We start from the raw sequence: 14,635 nt of genomic DNA, 5'->3' as shown, positions 1-14,635 counted from the left end.
CTTAAGTTCAACTAGCCGGATGCCTGGCAGCTGTTCTTCACTTCGTGTCCTTGCCAAGTCGAATGCGACTGTGTCCTTTGAATAGCCTGCAGCTAGCAGGTCCAAAAATGCATAGTATGCTTCCTCGAGCTTTTTTTGTTCGGATGCAGGCTTGGCTTCTTCTTAGTGTTCACGTTCTGTCCTGTGCTCTTGCTCTTCATCTTGGTGTTCTTCTTGCTTGTCTTCGGCCTTCTGATCTTCTGGAGGAGGGCTACTAGGAGGTGGTGATGGCGGTGGGCTAGGTTTAGGGCTACCTGGTAAAGCTGTATGTTTGCCCTTGAAATCCCTATCTGCTTTTGTCTTTCTTTCTCTTTCCTTGTTTTCTTGTTCATCTAGCATCGTTTGCCACATTTGCTCCACTTCTTCCTCGGTGAAAGGGATGTGTGGAATGTTTTCCGCCGCAGTATCAAGAATCTCGAAAATCTTGATATAGTCTTCGAAGCGGTCCCTCTGCACTCTTCTTGAGGATCCGGACATCGACTCAAGGGATGGCTTCCATAATTCGTTTAGATCGCCCTTGAGGGCTCTTTCTGCTCGGAAACTCTCCATTAGCCTCTCGAGTCTAGCCGCTTTTTGTGATTGAGTCTCTTTGGCTGGCACTTGAGCAGATTCTTTTTTGCCTTTCTTCTGCTCAGGTTCCTCCTCTTCCACTGGCTCCAGTCATCTCTTCAACCTTGTAGCTACCCTTGGTGCTCATTGTGGCTCGTCTTCTTTGTCTTCCTTTATCCTTAGCCAGTCATTCTGAGATGGGGGGTCAGGCCACCTTCCCTTGGCATGTAGTGCTGCATAAACTACCTTGGTTATCATCTCTCCTGGCACTATGTAGGTTGTCTTTTTGTTTCCCATCTTTACCAGGCTGTCTTGTATGTATGCCACATAGTTGATTATCTTTGGGGTGCCTTCGTCATTGCCCAAGTAAAGGTTGTGGCAATTGCACCTGGCGGCATCCTGTACTTCTGCGGCCTCTTCGTGCACATGTGGAAGTATTGGTTGTACAATTGGCTCATGATCGCCACCTTTGGGTTGGCGATGTCTTCAAAAGTTTAATTAGCCTTTTTCTCTGTGTACACCTTTACTTCATCCCTTCTCTTTGTCACACTGTCTCCCTGATTGGAGAGATCTAGTGCATGGGCAACAACCCTTTCCGTAATAATGATCTCTGTGTTGGGTCTGCCATGCAAATCCGTCACCTTGGCCACTCCATCTTCTCTAATGCTGGTCACAAACTCCCATACTCTTTTGACGTCCACCCCTGCTGGGATTGATTCAAAATAGTTATGGAGGTCAATTTTCTCCAAGTAGCCGGCCATTTTGCTCCGGACAAGTTCATTGAGCTCCCTTGGCAGCATTGGCAGCTCTATTATATTTCCGTCATTGTCCTTGAATACTCCTTGGTAGATTTTTAGGTCGTTTGACTCTAGTAGATCTTCTTGTATCCAGGTGCTTGTAGGCTTTAATGTTCCCTCTGGAATGACAAATGGTTCCACCTCGTCCAGATATTCTTTGATTGTCATTCTCTTCTTCTTTGCCGGTGACTTCGAGGCTGCCATAGACCCTGTTGTACTCAGCAATCCAAAGTTTAGCATTTTTTTTTTCATATCAGCTGTTAAACTGAGTTTTACTTATCCAAATGACTTGAAAATTGAAATCATAGCTCAAAAGGAACTTGTGAAGCTGTGCATGTGCTCACAGTGCAAATTTGACCCAAAAAAATCCATCTAGACATCCTACGCGTAGGATGTTTTTTTCTTCAGAACTGGTTCATACTTGACTTGTAGGTAGTGTAAGGCTCATGGAACATGGTTATAAGCTTGGATTTGAATTTGGATGTCAAAAAGTGGATTTTTGGGCTGATTTAGGCTTTAAGTCACAATTTTGGTAGATTGTCCATCATGGGAAGCAATTGATGTCCAAATGGGTTGAAACTTGGTATATGGGCTCAATGCATCATGGTATTAGCTCCTATGATGTCATTTCTTGCACAAAAATCTAAATCTAAGCTTAAGACATCCTACGCGTAGGATGTCTTTTTCTTCAGAACTCGATGAAACTTGATCAGTGGGTTGTCCTTGACCTGTGGAACATAGCCATGTTCTTGGATTTGTATTTGGATAATATTTGATGCATGTAGGGCTCTATGAGGTGTTTTTGGGCTCAAAAAATGTATCTTGAAGGTGTTGGGGGTCAAAAGTGATTATAAGGGCTTCAAGCTTGACATATGGGCTCTTGTTGATGAGGTTATTACTTCTGAAATGACAAAACTTCTCCTTCATGCCCAAAAGGTCCATTAGACATCCTACGCGTAGGATGTCTTTTTCTTCATTTTTTCTCCCAGACCACACAGAAAGTTGGCTGATGTGTATGTGAATGTGTTGTGAAAATTTCATGAGATTTGGAAAAGATTTGGTAGGTTAATGGCCCTTTAGTGCCTTTATGCCCTATCTTTGCGTTTTTCCATGCATATGAGGTCCAATCTCTTCCAAAGGTGATGAAATTTGGTGTAGGGCTTGTGAATGTCATTCAGAACATGTGCATGGCAAGAATTGTTGGGTTTTGTGCCAAGAATTTCCCTTGAGACATCCTACGCGTAGGATGTATCCTGGTGATTTTTCTCTTGTTAGTGCTCCCAGTGCTTGCCCTTTGCTCCCCTCAGTCCCTTTTAAGCCTAATTTCAACAAAAAAGTCAATTGGGTAAGTAAAAACTCCCTGTGTGGACTTCAGAGCCTCTGAGCCGTTTTCTGACTTTTGGAGTGCTTTTTGGCGATGAAATTCCTCAATGTTGGTCTTCATAGCTTCCAAATCCTTTGGGGATCCTTGACGTATGATTTTTGTCGACTTTGGCTTCACCGGAGCTTCATTTGGCAATTTGTCCCTCTAGAAGCACCCGTGGAGGCGTTTACATACCTTTGATGATTTGTGGTGGTCCACCACCATAGGACTTGGTTGTTGATGGTCTAGGAAAGCCGCTCGTGAAGTTTGGTGGCAAACGGACTTGCAGTTTGGCCACAAGTGCATTTTGACGCTTTGTCTGTCTGATGTCGTTTCTGAGGTTTAGTGCCGCTTCGGGTCACTTTTTGGTCATGCGGGTCATATGGACTTGTCAAGCATGTCGATATGCTCCTACCCGTAAATTTTGGTAGCATTTGATCGCCGTTTCGCCGATTTCCCATTTGGTGGCCTCTTGCGGGTTTTTGGGAATTAGGGTTTTTCCCGATGTTTTCCCACTGCCATTGGCTATCCAGGAAGGGTCTCCTAGACTAGGGTAACCTGCTGATGAAGTCTTGTTGCTTTCGGGTTAGCCGTTAGGCCGCCATTTCTACTTGTAGGTCTCTACTGCTCGCTTTGTGTGTGACCTCTACGCTAGTTTTCGCGACAGAATGACAAACGTGCGCGAAAAGCTCAAGGTGGTGAGCCTACCTCTCATGTTTGGAGCTCGTCGGGTAGACGTGCGCATCGTAGAAGCTGCTGGAAGGTCGATCCGCTCTAGGTGGCAGAAGCTCTCTCCACAAGGTCAATAGTGAGAATGAGCTAAAAATGGGGTGAAAAATTGTTATAATGGAGGTCCCCGAACCATTTTTCATGAAATTTGACATGTGCTCCTATCTTTCTGCAAGATGCGGTTTAGGCTCAAAAAATTCTTGATTTGGACTCCATTTGCTCTGTTTACCAAAAATTTGTCATTTCGGCCAAAACCTGGCCAAAACACACTTTCTGCTTCAGTCTCATAATTGCACCCCCACTGTACCATAGGTTGTTCTTTAGTCATTGGTCATCCCCATATTTTTTGTTTTTCATTACGACTGTTTTTCACCTGCTTTTTGTATTTTTGAATTTTTTCTACCGAAAATTAGCAAAATTAAAAGGAAAATAGCAAATCAAACCCAGAAAATCCCCATAATTCATAATAGATCACAAACATCACCGCTACACATTATATACACTCTCATGCAATTTTTGTGGCCAGTTTTCTCCGTTTTACCAATATTTTGCCTGAAAAATGGCTATTTCTATATATATACACACACCTAGGGGCTTAATTTGCCGTTTGGCCCCATATTCCTGTAGCTTCATGCTGTATAAGGGCATATATACTTGGGTTACTCCAAAAAATTTCGCAATCAAACGTCAACCCTGAAAATAGTCAAAAATTGTGCCCTTAGTTGCTATTTCTGTTATTGGTTCCGCATTGACAATGCCTCCCCCCCTCCTAGTCGGAGTCCTCATGGACGACAAGGTTTCGCCTCGGAGTATGTGCCATGCATAGGTTGAAAAAGTCGTGCTAATGCGTGGCCGATTAATGTGGCCCTGTTTTATGCATACTCGGTCAATGCATGGAAAAATTAATGTTGTGTAAGAGAAGGGAATAAGCAAGATTTGGCATTCGCCGTCAAGGTTTCCTGTTTTCTTGGCAAGTAGCAACTGTAACTCTACTGCTCTTTGTTTAATGGTCTTTTTGGTTAGAGGCAACTGTGTTACCGACACTGTTGATGGAGTCGTAGATATTTCGGAGGATGTGATAGCTATGGGCCGTATGGCCTTGGCTTTCCATTGGTAGTGTGGTGCGGCCAACTTTGCCCCTTGTTGGTTTGTCATCGGCACCCACTTATATTTGTTTGCCCGGTTGACCTGTAGATGTCTACTTTCCATCGTTGCTTGTACCGTAGGTATTTGCTTTGTCTTTTGCTTTGGTATCCAAATGTGAGTGACATGAGGGTTTTGGCTAAGCATTTTCTTTGGAATCCATATCTTCTTGGTTACCTTGGTTTTTGGTTGCACCATCTGCTTTGTTAGAATTCGGTTGTCACATTGTGTTTTCCCCCTCATGGCATTTCTATCCTTCCGCATCCATACTTGTTTACCTTGTTGTGGTAGTCTAGATTTTTGCAGTGTAGTCGGTGATTTCACCTATCTGTGATGAGCATGGTTGGCCGTTAGCTAGTAGTTGGTATTAGGTTTCGTGTTGATCGTTGAGGGTATTTGTTCTTTGGTATTTGTTTCCAGTGATTGCATGGCTTGCATTTGATCCGGATGTTCCTTTTGAGCAAAAGCAACCACCTGCTGTTCATTTTCGTGCTGTATTTTGACCGCCTGTGCTTTCCAGTCTATTTGTACATTGTATGCTTTTTGCCAAGGTTGCCCTAGAAGCATTGGTTGTTGTGTGCTTTCATCTGTCACCACATAGAATTTGTGTGGGTAAATATATTGATGTAACTGTATATGCAATATAATCCACCCTAATGTTTTCAATGGATGTGATGTGCTACTTTCCAGCACTTGGGGAGTAGGATGAAGTTGATCTGCGACTTGGAGCTGTTGGTATAATCCGTAAGAGATCAAATTTGCTTGAGCACCCGAATCGAGCAAGGCTGGTGATTCAACTTGATCACTGCCCACCTTGACTTTAATTATTAGCTCGACTGTGTCTTCTTCCAAGTTCATGAGTCGAATGGCATTGATTCTCAATGGTGGTTTACTTTGTTGTTGTTGTTGCAGAAGACGTCTTTTTGCAATGCGTTCTTGTGCTTCGGTTTGAGCTTCCTCCCCTACTCTCTCTTTTTCTTTCATTCTTTGCTTTCCTTGATGAATTTGTTGGAGCATCTCCTGTGTGAGTGGAAGGTGATATCTCCTTAGTCGACACCCACTAATCCAGTTTGGCATTTCTTCACCTGCTAATGTAGCAAGCTTGACGGCCCCACTTTGTGATAGATCATGAATCACAAATGGTGCCATCCCTCGCTTTTTCAGTTTCTTGGCATGTTGCTTCAATGTATAAACAAGTACATAATCTCCTATTTTAAACTCTTTGGTACGCACATGTTTATCGAAAAACTCCTTTTGCCTTCTCTTTTTAGCATAGATCGAAGCGACCGCTCGTAAGCGTAGTTCATCTAGCTTTTCAAGATCATTAATTCTTGAAGAGAGTTCATGCCCTGTCCATTCCAAGTTTGTTGCTACGCGTAGAGTTGGGATTAAAAACTCTATGGGTAGTATAGCGTTTAGCCCAAACACCATGTTGTATGGTGTTGTTCCTATTGAGGTTTTGTAAGCTACCATGTATGCCCATAGTGTTGAGTGTAGCTGCTGATCCCAATCGGTCCTTGAATGTGACACTATTTTAGTGAGGACCGTGCATAGTGTTTTATTTGTGGCCTCTGCCTGCCCATTGGCATGTGGATGGTATGGTGCTGATTTTTGATGTATGACCATGAAATCCTCTAGTAGATATTCAATGACTTCATTGAGGAAGTGTGTTCCACGGTCACTGACAATTTCTATCGATAACCCGTAACGTACAAAAACATTCTCATACAAAAATTGAGCCGTGGTGCGTGCATCAGCTTTTTGTGTTGCTTTGGCTTCGACCCACTTTGTGAGATAATCCGTAGCCACAATGATATATTGGGTATGGGTGCGATATGCAGGGGGTGATATAGGTCCCACAAATCAATTCTCCACTTTGCAAATGCCCTTGCCCCCATCATTGGCCTTAATGGAATCTCATCTCTTTTGATTGGTACCTTGGTGCGTTGACATGCATCACAACGTTTGACAAACTCTTCGGCATCCATGTGCAATGTAGGCCACCAGATTCCTGCAGTTAAGACAATTTTTGCCGTCTTATCGCCTGAAAAATGGCCTCCACTTACTCCGCTATGTGCATGTTCTAGAATCAGCAGGTATTTGCTTTCACTTGCACAGATTCGGAGTTGGTTGTCCTTGCCCCGTTTATAGAGTTGATTTCCAATTAACTGAAAGTCACGAGCTTCCAGCTCTATAGCTTTCTCCCGTGCTCTTGTAGTGTTCTCAGGGAATGTCCTGGTGGTAATAAAGTCAATGATATATTGACTCCATGCAGGTGCTATGTTCACCCGAAACAATGTTGCGTGATCCACTGGTCGCTTGGCACTACATACTGTACAATTGGTAATGTAAGAATGTGTATCCTCATACATAGTTGGCCAATAAACTCCTAATTGTTTCAGTCTTTGGTGTGTTTTCACTGTTGAACAATGAAATGCACAACCGTGGACATGAGCCTCTTCTAGGTAGCACTTGAATTCTTTTGGATTTATACATAATCGTAAGAGTAGGTCAGATTCAAGATGATACAGCCGTCCTGCTATCAACTAGAAGTTTTTTGTTTGTAGAATTGTTCGCTGTTTGTTTCTACATCCTGTATTATCAAACTCACTTCCAAAGGATAGAATGCTAACTATTTCCTGAGACCATTTGGGTGCCATTTCGATGTTGAAAAGATAAGCATCTGGTATGTCATCATCTACCCCTTGAGGGGATTCTCCGTTGTGTATTCTTGAAAGATGATCAGCTCGCAGATGAGTTTTCCCCTTTTTGACCACCACTGTGAAGTCAAATTCTAGCAATATAATAAACCAACGTACGATTCTCCCTGTATTGCAAGGTTTATTTACTAGGTATAAAAGAGCTTGATGATCCGTGAAGAACACAAATTTGTTTGCAAGCAAATAATGCCGAAATTTCTTCACAGCATAAATCATTCCTAACCCTTCCCTTTCGGTGGTTGTGTAGTTCTTTTCTGCACTGTTTAACTGTCGGCTCGCATAACAAACTGGAAAATCCATTGTTCCGTCTCCAGGTTGAGCTAGAATGCTACCAATGGCATATGCCAAAGCATCAATGTGCACATGGAATATCTTGTCCCAATCTGGTGCCTTTAGCACAGGTGCGGATATAAGGTTTTCTTTCAGCCTTTGGAATGAAGTCTCACACTCATTGGTCCATTCGAAATTGACTAGCAAACGATACAAAGGTTGTGCGATAATCGTATACATGTATATGAATCTTCGATAATATCCACAGTGCCCCATGAAGGATTGCACTTGTTTTGCATTAGTAGGCCTGGGTAGGTCTACAATGACTTTGACTTTGTCCAGGTTTGTGGTTATGCCGTTTCTTGAGACAATGTGTCCTAAGATTTGTCCTTGCTTAACCATAAATACACACTTTTCCGGGTTTAGACAGATTCGATATGTTCTGCACTTTTCAAAGACTTTTTGCAAATGGTCAATATGTTCTTCTCGCAGAAGAGAGTGTACACATAGGTCATCCATGTAAATTTCTAAGAATATTCTTAGGTATTCCTTGAAAGCGTGAGTCATTAACCTCTGGAAAGTGGTTGGTGCATTTGTTAGGCCAAATGGCATAACTCGATATGCATAAATCCCCCATTTGCGCAAACTGCGGTAATCCCGTTCGTAGCTCTCTATTAAGGAATGCTCGAAGTGCAAGGAATAACTCAGGATCTCCATACAGCTTTGCTATGATCGTGGTTCGGACCTCAGAAGACATGAAGTCCACTAGTTTGGCAACATTCATTGGCATTTTGCAGGGTGTAGGTCCTTGACTAGGAACTGGTGAGGATGGAATCTCATATTCCTCAATGGGGTCAGGTATTCCTTCGTTAAACATCCTTTCCAACAAGAAGGGTGTATGCTCACTTTCTGATGTCCCGTCCTCACTCCCTTCTTGGATGATACTAGATATGGCTAACGGTCTATGGTTCATGTGGGGTGGATGAACTTGCGTGGGAAACACTGTGTCATGAATTTTGACATGCATGGGTTCTGGTTCTAGTTTCCTTTGAGTCTCCTCCACTAAACCTCTTAGATGTTTCACCTGCTCAATCTCGTCTACTGGGTTTGGGTACGTCCCAATCTTCTTTTTACGATTCTTCCCTTTTTGCCCCTGCGGTTTATCTTGGGGGTCTTGGATTGGATTTGGAAACACTTGTGGTGTTTTCAGAGGCTCTTTATGGTTTTCTCTTATTCGGTTTTCATTTGGTTCCATGTTACGGTTTTCTTTGTCGGTCTTTCCCTTTGTGGTATTGGTTCTAGTCTCCATTGTCTCGATTGAATCTGAATCATCCTCGAGGTCATTCATATACACGAGGTCATCTCCTGTTCCTATGTTTGTTTTGGAACTTGGCTTTGAATTTCCCGTATTCTGCGACCTCTTCCTTCGTGTCTTCTTTTTCTTTGCTTGGATAACTGACGCGGTATCTCTCTCTTCGAGGATATGGCCTGGCCCTTGAAGCATGGACCGTGTAATCGCATAAGCGGGTGCGACGGGTGGTATTGGCGATGTCACACTAGCAATTTCGACCAAATTTAGGGGTTTGATTTTAGGCGCATTTGGGTTATAGGGGCATTGGGCAATCAAGTGATCTATGCCACAACGATTACATGTGAGTATTGGCATTGCAGACGTGCTCCCTTGATTCATTTGCATCTGTGCAGCATTCTTTTGAGCCTAATAGGGCACTCCGCTGCCCGATGTGGTCCACCACACTCGTAGCATTGAAGAGGTGGCCTCCTAGCCTGGGTGTTGATATTTTGACCTCTGGATGCGAGAGCAGCAGCTTGATAAACCGGCTTGACTTGTCCCAAACAATCTTCCATGTAGTATATAGGACACTCTTCCAATGTATCAAGTCCGTAGGCAATACTAGTGTCTATTTCCTCCTCACAGCCATCTGCATAAGCATTAGATGGCTCGCAACCCACTTGGTTCATAGGGGCGATTCTTGGATGCGGGGGCTGCGGTCCTAGCACAGGAGGTGGTAGCGGTGTAGCTTGTACAACATTTTGAGATCTAGGAACCATGTGTTGCGGTAGTTGCTCAACAAGTGGAGCAGGCATCAATACAGGAGCTCGAGGTGCATCCGTCCAGGCTACAGGTGGTCTATTTGCCATCATACGTTTGATCATTAAACAATCCTTAGCTTGGTGACCATACCTACCACATGCGTTGCGAGTTCCATTAAATTTTACTCTAAACGTAGGGCACTCACTAGTGCTATGTGGACCTAAGCAAATGGAACACCATTGTTGCTCCCTTCTTGGATACATGTGACTATTTTGAGGGGGTTGATTATCCTTAAGAGACTCTTGGATTGCCTTGGTGAGGTCTGTCAAGAATGTCTCAAATACCTTTGGCTCATTGGCAATGGGCTTTGCAGTCATGGGTTCATACTGAATGGCTTGTGAGCTAGTGGATCTCCTGTCAGTAGACACCCTCATGCCTGCTATCATCAAGTTGTCCTCTAATTGGATTGCATTGGCAGTGACATCTTCCCAGGTTGTGATACCTCTAATCACTAGTCCATTATAGATTCCTTCATTCCTCAACCCTCGGATGAATCGATCAAGCAGTTGGTTATTGTTGAAGAGCTCATTTACAGGGCAGCGAGAGTTTAAGTGCTTTAGACGACTAATGAAGTCCCTTACTAACTCTCCTTCCTTATGTTCGGCCTTCTGTAGCTGAGATGCTACACCCCAAAGCACACCTTCTCGTATGTACTCCTTTAGAAACAACCTTCGAAGGGTAGGGTAGATTGTTTTCTCGTCCACCCGTAGGGTTCTATACCAATCTCCAGCCTTCCCACTTAATGTCAAGCTTAAGGCATTGCACTTATTTAGTTCGTTGCGTTCCCCTAAGGAATCACATACTTGTTCAAACACTTCAATGTGTTTTCTAGCATCTTCGTCCCCATTGAATTTTTGCGTGAGTTTGGCAATTTGTACTGCCTTACTTCTAGGCTCTCTATCAGATGCATGACGCATATTTTCCGCGATAGATCGACCTATGGTTTGAGCAAACGCTGCCAAGTCACCTATGTGAGGAGGTAGGGCCGGTGGAGGTACTCTTGGAATCATATGTGGGAGAGGGACGGGTACCGGTCTTGGCATATGTGTGGATGATCATGCAGGATATGGAACATAACCGGGCATAGGTCCACTCGGATAAGGGCTAGGGAGCGGCACTCGAGGAGCATAAGCAAGTGGTACAATCGGAGGTGTGGGGGCCATGTGTGCATAATGGGCTAGAGGCACATACGGTCGAGGCCCCATATTAGGTACTACGACACTAGGTAGTGGCACTGCGCTAATTGTAGATGTCATCGGTACATTCTCTGTCAGGCTTATCCCTGGAGTGAGCACTGTGTTTTTCTTAATAGAGGGTTGAGCCAAGTTAGGGAAGCTAAAGTTGTCGCTCGGAGGCTCAGATTGAATAGAGACCCCAGGTGAAATGACGTAAGATGGGTCCATGGGGCTCATTAGAGGAGTCTCCATTTGTGATAGAGTAGGCTGTTGAGCCTTGCTCGTATCCAGAAATCTCATGGGGCTAGTTGAGAGTATATTTACCCCTCGGTTTTGCCTTTCTGATTGAATAACGCCATGGATAACATTACAGATCATTTTCTGTTGATCTTCGATGCTCGTGGCACTAGAGGTGGATTGTACAATCTCTATCCATGCTACATGGTAGGCGTGGCCAGAGTGTAGATCCGTCAACACCTCAGTGTGGAGGTCGTATGTCCAATGATCATTAATGAACAATCCTTCTAGAGTCGACGTGTTAACGGTTTCTTGTGAGGTAGAAGCAATGTTGCTCCCCGTGGTTTTACTTGTCACCAACGGTACTCTAGAGGGAACTTCTGAAGGAGGCAGCTCAACAGGGCCTTCTTGGTAAGAAGTTGGCAGGATATCCACATGGACACTCTTTGGTGGTGTGGGGTCCACGTGCGATGTGAAAGGAGAGTCCACTTCCCCACCCCCTTCGTGTGATTCATTTAGTAGTACTAGGCTGTGGAGCTTCAGGAGGTGCATGGCCTTCTCTCTCACTGTTTTGGGTAGGGTATGCTTCCATGATCTCTGAGTCGGAGGAGGAATCACTAGCGGCTATTTTAGGGTCTTGGGTGGTGCTACCTTGTGTCCCCGCTGAGGGTCTAGAGCCTATCGTGGATGGGTAATGGGTGTCCGTATGAACAGAGTCACCCTCAATATGCTCGTGTTCTAGCACCCGCCCAGAGCGTAAGTGCATGTGCTTTTGATACCTTCAGGTGTCAAAAAGCTGCTCTAGGAGGCCTTGTGACTAGTTTTTTGCGTGTTTTTTGTTTGTTTTTTTGCTAGATTTTTTAGAGTGTATCGTGGAATGGGCAGTGTGATAGCTCGAAACGAGCGTATCGCTAGGAGGGACGCGCTGTGCTTTACAGCCCACCGTTTGGTTCTATTTTGCTTCAAAAAAGCCCAAAACAGTCTTTTCCTAGCTGGGAAACTAGGCTCCAAATAGCAAGTCTAAGGGTGCAAGTGGGAAGGGAAGGGAGGAGAGTGGAGGACTTGCCCCACATGCTCTCATTCCCTCTTGAGGAGGTAGGGTATATATATAAGAGTGAGTCTAGTATATATCATAAGATTGAGGACTGAGGCCCGGGCCTGGGGCTTCGGTTTGGGGAAATGATCCCGATCCCGATCAAAATTTTAGTGATCCCCCCAGTCACTCACGCTTAAATATTTTTGATTTTTTTATAACCTCCCCCTCACTCACGTTTCTAACTTTCGGTTTTTTTTTTCCGGATATTTTTTATTTTTTTTTAAATAAATTTTTATTTTTATTATTTTTTTAATTTTTTAATTTTTTGGATATTATTTGGTACGCGTTTTGGTGCGCGTTGACCTCACCTAACTATTTACTGTCCCACCTACCTACTGACCTGCTAATCAGTAGTTCACCTAATTACTAACCTACTTAATTAACTAACTGTGCACAAACCAGAAAACACAGAAAATGCAGAAAATTGAAACTTGACAGAACTGTGCAGTGCAAACCAGAAAATGCAAAAAACACAGAAACGCAAGAAATGCTAACTGTGTAAGCTGAAATCTGAGCTTAATAGAACTAACAAAACAGAGCTTAACAGAACACAGAAAACTTGAATGCAGTCAATAAAATTGTGTCTTTCTCTACTGTTTTTGCATAACAACAATGATCAAACTTAAGCCGCGCCTTTCCTACATAAAAAATAGATTCAATACAAATTTACAGGTCGCCATTGGAGCTTCACGCGTAGCAGCTCCCCGGCAACGGCGCCAAAAATGTCACGGCTAGGGACTTGCTACGCGCCGTGTGCAAGCCACAAAGGCTCCTAGCACACAGTCATACAACAGACAAGCTCACAAGGAAGAACGGTGTGTCACTCACCTTCCTGCGTAGTTGCGAATGAAGGATTCCCGCGCCGCGAAGAAGAGGGAGACGCCACTACGCCGCGCTCAACCGCCTCGCCGCCGTCGTGCCGCCGCAACGCTCGATCACACACACACACTCTCACACTCTCTCTCTCTCTCTCTCACACGTACACATACACACACACACACAAGGAGATGGTGAAGGAGAAGGTGGAGATGGAGCAAGAGCAGCTTCTATTGCACAATGAGAGAATGAGTAAAAATTAGGTTTAGTGGCTTTTATATGAGCTCACCCCATTCACACTTGGGCTCCCATACTTAGCCAACTAACTCCTTGAATATTCCAGTTAGAGTGCGCCTGTCATCGGCGATCACCCTTACCCTGTTCCTATTGGTCCGACAAGCCCGGTACCTGACTCTAAATAATACAAAGTTTATAGATCATAGGGTGTCCGTGTGCCGTGAGGGTTAACAACATGCTTTCACCCATGACACTGCACACTTAGCACTAAACACAACCGCCGAAACTTCCCTCTCCAAATGCATGATGTCGACTGAAAAATGTGCTCAAAAAGGTGAGCTCTACATTGCGTTTTGGTTGTGTCTATCATTAGGAGAAATATGAACCTCCAGGGGTCCTTTGGGATTAAGGTTATTTAGAGGCCAGCCAATAAGAAGAGGGTGGTAGACACACTCTATACCCTCAAAAAAGTAGAGGGACGAGGTAGCCTTACACCTCTTAATGGACTCTTACCTAGTGTGAGAAGGTAAGGGAGGTGGCTAGGAGAAAGGGAGGGGGGGCGGGGGGACCACTTTGACCTCTTTTCCCCCACTTTTTGGCCCGGATTTAAAAATACACTAGAAATTTCAAATTTCAAGTCTTTTCCCCTTAAAAGGTCCCCAAACCTATTTCATGGTCAAAAAAGTAATTTTGACCTCCAGAAGTAAAAAAACTGCACTAAAAAAGAAATGAATTTTTAAAATTAAATCAAAACATCATTTTCACCCACCAAACTCTTTCCAAACCTATTCTATAGCTAAAAAGTGATTTTCTCTCTCTACAAACCCTTTTCCAAGCTCTCCATTGCTGCAACAACCACTTGCATCCCCTATAGTCTAGCATTATCCCTCTGCTAGCTTTCTCTCACCTCCACTGTAGCACCAAGCAAGCTCCTCTCCGTTCTCTCACCTCCATTACAACATGAAACAAGATTCTACTCCTCCTACTTTAATTCACTCACACTACATGGAAACCTCTACACCTGAAGGTGACAACATAAGATAGAATGGTGCATTTATATGATGATTAGAAATTGTTCGTATTGATCATTTATGTATAATCCAAAGTGGTACTCACGTAGCACAATGTGTGCCTCATAGCATCCAAGTGTGGTTTCCTAGGAGATTGCATAAATGAACTTACCAACCCAATTGGGTAGCTCATGTCTCAATGTGAAATAGTCAAGTAGATCAAACTACCAACCATCTTCTTGTACATGGTAGCATTCTCAAACACTTGGCTTGCATCATTTTATAAATTTAAATTATGATATAAGGGTAACACATTTGGATTAAAATCAGCCATACCATAC

This window comes from Adiantum capillus-veneris, chromosome 21 (genome assembly GCF_014529385.1).
Source record: "Adiantum capillus-veneris isolate H3 chromosome 21, ASM1452938v2, whole genome shotgun sequence".
Taxonomy (NCBI): domain Eukaryota; kingdom Viridiplantae; phylum Streptophyta; class Polypodiopsida; order Polypodiales; family Pteridaceae; genus Adiantum; species Adiantum capillus-veneris.
Note: the sequence above shows the minus strand (reverse complement) of the source record.